Raw genomic sequence first — 5,762 nt, forward strand, 5'->3', positions numbered from 1 at the left:
ATAATAAGAAAATAAAAGAAATATTAAGTAAAATATTCTATTTTCTTATAAAACAATATTTATAGACTTATACGTGAATAATTTTTATAGCGTAAAAGCTAAATAAATTTATACATACTTAGATACAGTAAGCCAAAATATTTAATTTAATTTACAATAACAAGAATGCCCCCGAATAAACAAAAGTAAAGAGGACTGTGAACCTACGGTTTGGAAAATGCAGATCCCACTGTAGTCCTCGATGAGATCAGCTATCTACAGTCTATACTGAACCTGAAATGGGTGGAAATGAGGGTGGTGAGATTATAAAATCCCAATAAGTAAACAGACATCATCATAAACATCTAGAGTTGAATACATGGAGACAATAAAGTAAATCATCATAAACTGGGTTATACAATTAGAACACATCTCGTTCAAAATACGTAAAAAGGCTTATGAATCTCATAAAAATCTAGGCTTGTGCCATAAATCCATTCTCGGGGACACCTTGGCCGAGGCATTCTACCGAGACCGCCAAGGCTATTAAAATTCACATTTCACATAAATCATGTTTTTGTTTTGAAAACATAGCCGTTCCTTGGCGTTGGCTGAGTTCCCCCTCACGTGGTAGTTTAGCGTGAAGTGAACCCTAAACTTTACCCCAGGAGATACCCTACGCGCCTCTCCATTCGAGGTAAGAATACAATGGGGTTTACCGTGCCCCTCTAAAAGGCTGGTCCACAGAAACCCCCTACTACAGTGATTAATTAATATATAATCCACCATATAATAAAACTCAATAACATGATATGGCAATTTTGTAATTCGTAGTTTTTCAAGGTAACCAAACAATTCGCATTTCAATACAATTGCCAACTAGCCAATCATGCTCGATTTATCATAAGCCAGTTAATTTAAACAATCAAATTGCCACAATTAACAGTCTCCGTGTACTCTATTTTTCAAAATCACTATTAATTTCAAAACAATTTATAATTTAATTTCATTGAAACTCATTTATTCATAAAACATGAAAATTTATCTTTTTAAATTTCTTTTTCCATAGAATTCATGAAAGCATCTAAAAACCACCCTAGATAATTAAAATGACAGTAAGTTTACTCACAATGTCTAGAATGCAGACTTTCGAAGCACTCTGTCTACTGGTCCTCGGATGCAATTTCCTTGCCTTTATCGGAGGACTCACCACCTTGACACCGTACAAAATCGAGAGTTTTACCAAGTTGGTACTAAATCAAAATTAAACTAATTTAGACTACCAATGCATGATATGGGATGCAAAAATGCACTGGTAACTATCTAAACTCGGTATTGGCCTAATTCGTCTTATCACCCGATTAAATTCCTAACGGGTCCGTTTAAACTCCAATTTAATTCTTTTCAGTTTCTATACCTCAATTGCACCCAAATTAACTTAATGTCCCTCAGTGTGGTGCAAATTATCAGTCCCAACAGCAAATTACGAAAATACCCCTAATGGGTAAAAATTCGTATTTTTGCTCCGAAAATTCCCATTATTTTTCTAGGCTCATAATTCATTATTCCTTAACCAATTCTCCTAGAATAAAATCAAACTCATCCTCACTCACTACATGGTAAATTCAGCCATTAATGGTTGGGGGAGAAAATAAATTCTTTTCTTGTTGTTTTGTTTCTAAATATGCTAAACTAACTAAAAACACTAACATAAATTAAAATCAAATAAATCCAACAACTTTCTCTCTCCTAACCCATTTTTCCAGAATTGAATTCATCATGAAAACATGTAATTTAATCATGAAAAATAAAGAGAAATGCTTGGGAATAAGAAAACTCAAGCTTAATAGAAAAAATCTCACATTTTTCACTTAATTTCCTTGAAAATTCACACTTTTTCTTTGATTTTCTCTCTCTAGGGTTTTGTTTTTGTTTTCTCTCTCTTCTTGCTGGTTTGGCCGGCCATGGGGTGGAAGATGGGCTGATTTTGTGCCTTTTAAAAAGGAAAATAATAAATTAATAAAGGCATGACACATGGCATCATGTCATTGGCCCGTTTTTAAAATTTTAAAAATTTAAACATTTTATCTCCACCACATGTTTAGTCAAGGGTCAAAGATGAAGACAAAGGAAGACCATGTGCTGGAAAAAATATCCTGGTGGTGGAAAATTACAATTTTGCCCCTGAGGTGGCAAAATTACCATTTTACCCTTATACTCCAAATTATACCGAAATTAAAATTTTTCACTTCTAAACCTCAAATCATACTTCAATAAGTCAAATTATACTCCAATAAGTCAAATGGGGCCAAAAAATTCTTTTCTAAAATTCTCATTTTGTCCCCAAGTGGAAAATGACCATTTTACCCCTAGTTAGTGAAAATTCCTATTTGACTCCAAATTGATCCTCAAACTCCAAATTACCATTTTAAGTCATCCATGAACTGTGAAACTCTTAATCTCACTTTAAAATTCCTATTTGATCTAGTTCGAGGATTAAATAAACTTTGTTGTACCTCTAGGTACAATACCAACTTTTGTAAATTTTTCGGGACTCTCCTCGCATGCAATCATGCTATCATCACATGTAAGTCATGAATAGTATTTTATAAGGTCGGGCTTTACAGCATTTACCTTTGCTTAACAAATTTATTATATCATGCATACACACGCACCTTTTCTCGAGTGTAAACATAGCCAAAACACAATGGCATTATCGATAATAATATACATGCACTATACCAGTCATGTATTTAGCAATTTACATTGCATACACATATTCACATTGTTAGATTGTATTCACAATACAAAAGGACCCATGACTTCCAGCGGAGACATTTACAATAAAAGGGATTACTATCGAATGCCAGACACATACTGTCACGACCCGGTACTCCCCTCGAGCCCGTGACAACCGCCGCGGTGTCCCGGTAGACACTTATTGCTCGGAATGTCAACCCGAAACCCCGCAAGGCTTTACTATCAGTTTCTCTGTTCCCTTGTGAGCAACCATTGTCAAATATCGTGTTCTAAAATATTTTAAGCTGTTTCCAACTTTAAACAAATAAAATATTAATTTTTCGTCTCGCAAGGGTATTTTGGTCATTTTTCTCAAAAATTTTAAAACTGGCTAAAACGTAATATACAAGTACAAAACACACAATTCATATTCAAAATGAGTTTAAAAGTCTAAAATCTTCATTTAAAACGAAATTATGGTTATTTGAATATAATAAGAAAATAAAAGAAATATTAAGTAAAATATTCTATTTTCTTATAAAACAATATTTATAGAGTTATACGTGAATAATTTTTATAACGTAAAAGTTAAATATATTTATACATACTTAAATACAGTAAGCCAAAATATTTAATTTAATTTACAATAACAAGAGTGCCCCCGAATAAACAAAAATAAAGAGGACTGTGAACCTACGGTTTGGAAAATGCAGATCCCACTGTAGTCCTCGATGAGATCAGCTATCTACAGTCTATACTGAACCTGAAATGGGTGGAAATGAGGGTGGTGAGATTATAAAATCCCAATGAGTAAACAAACATCATCATAAACATCTAGAGTTGAGTACATGGAGACAATAAAGTAAATCATCATAAACTGGGTTATAGCATTAGAACACATTTTGTTCAAAACACGTAAAGAGGCTTATGAATCTCATAAAAATCTAGGCTTGTGCCATAAATCCATTCTCGGGGACACCTTGGCCGAGGCATCCTACCGAGATCGCCAAGGCTATTAAAATTCACATTTCACATAAATCATGTTTTTGTTTTGAAAACATAGCCGTTCCTTGGCGTTGGCTGAGTTCCCCCTCACGTGGTGGTTTAGCGTGAAGTGAACCCTAAACTTTACCCCAGGAGATACCCTACGCGCCTCTCCGTTCGAGGTAAGAATATAATGGGGTTTACCGTGCCCCTCTAAAAGGCTGGTCCACAGAAACCCCCTACTGCAGTGATTAATTAATATATAATCCACCATATAATAAAACTCAATAACATGATATGGCAATTTTGTAATTCGTAGTTTTTCAAGGTAACCAAACAATTCGCATTTCAATACAATTGCCAACTAGCCAATCATGCTCGATTTATCATAAGCCAGTTAATTTAAACAATCAAATTGCCACAATTAACAGTCTCCGTGTACTCTATTTTTCAAAATCACTATTAATTTCAAAACAATTTATAATTTAATTTCATTGAAACTCATTTATTCATAAAACATGAAAATTTATCTTTTTAAATTCCTTTTTCCATAGAATTCATGAAAGCATTTAAAAACCACCCTAGATAATTAAAATGACAGTAAGTTTACTCACAATGTCTAGAATGCAGACTTTCGAAGCACTCTGTCTACTGGTCCTCGGATGCAATTTCCTTGCCTTTATCGGAGGACTCACCACCTTGACACAATACAAAATCGAGAGTTTCACCAAGTTGGTACTAAATCAAAATTAAACTAATTTAGATTACCAATGCATGATATGGAATGCAAAAATGCACTAGTAACTATTTAAACCCGGTATTGGCCTAATTCGTCTTATCACCCGATTAAATTCCTAACGGGTCCGTTTAAACTCCAATTTAATTCTTTTCAGTTTCTATACCTCAATTGCACCCAAATTAACTTAATGTCCCTCAGTGTGGTGCAAATTATCAGTCCCAACAACAAATTACGAAAATACCCCTAGTGGGTAAAAATTCGTATTTTTGCTCCGAAAATTCCCATTATTTTTCTAGGCTCATAATTCATCATTCCTTAACCAATTCTCCTAGAATAAAATCAAACTCATCCTCACTCACTACATGGTAAATTCAGCCATTAATGGTTGGGGGAGAAAATAAATTCTTTTCTTGTTGTTTTGTTTCTAAATATGCTAAACTAACTAAAAACACTAACATAAATTAAAATCAAATAAATCCAACAACTTTCTCTCTCCTAACCCATTTTTTCAGAATTGAATTCATCATGAAAACATGTAATTTAATCATGGAAAATAAAGAGAAATGCTTGGGAATAAGAAAACTCAAGCTTAATAGAAAAAATCTCACCTTTTTCACTTAATTTCCTTGAAAATTCATACTTTTTCTTTGATTTTCTCTCTCTAGGGTTTTGTTTTCTCCTTTCTCTCTCTTGTTTCTTGCTTGGCCGAATGTTGAAGAAGAAGAATGGGTGGGCTGATTTTTTTTTTTGCCTTTTTATTGTTTAATGAAATAATATTATTTTATTCATATTTTAAATATTTTATTAATTCATTTTTTTTTCTAGCCATCCACTTTTCCTATTTTTTTCACCATGCATTCCCTTTGACTTATACAAGTCTTAAGTGAAATTTCCAGATTTTTCCAAAGTTTTGGTGGAGCAAATTTTTCAAAATTACACTTTTGCCCCCGAACTTTTCAAAAATTACATTTTTACCCCAAAAATTGAAAATTTTCCATAATGCATAATTTTCACTCCTCATACTCATTTCACACTCCAAATAATTAAATTTGATCAAAATCCTTTCAAAAAATTAAATTTTCGATTTCGAATGGTAAAATTACCATTTTACCCTTTTACTCCAAATTATACCGAAATTAAAATTTTTCACTTCTAAACCTCAAATCTTACTCCAATAAGTCAAATGGGGCCAAAAATCTTTTCTAAAAATTTCCATTTTGTCCCAAGGTGGCAAATGACAATTTTGCCCCTAGTTAGTGAAAATTCCGATTTGACTCCAAATTGATCCTCAAACTCCAAATTGCCATTTTAAGTCATTCAT

General features: G+C 33.0%; 1 long non-coding RNA gene across 1 annotated transcript; it reads right to left on the minus strand.

Moving 5' to 3' along the window:
- Positions 1-3,289: 3,289 nt before the first annotated feature.
- LOC148761706 (uncharacterized) lies at positions 3,290-5,172 on the minus strand. Its single transcript, XR_016027650.1, has 3 exons — positions 5,050-5,172; positions 4,317-4,400; positions 3,290-3,481 (listed from the first exon to the last, which is right to left on the minus strand). It is a non-coding gene; the product is annotated as an uncharacterized LOC148761706 (long non-coding RNA).
- Positions 5,173-5,762: the final 590 nt, after the last annotated feature.

Source organism: Theobroma cacao, chromosome 7, assembly GCF_053813885.1.
Source record: "Theobroma cacao isolate CCN51 chromosome 7, ASM5381388v1, whole genome shotgun sequence".
Lineage (NCBI taxonomy): Eukaryota > Viridiplantae > Streptophyta > Magnoliopsida > Malvales > Malvaceae > Theobroma > Theobroma cacao.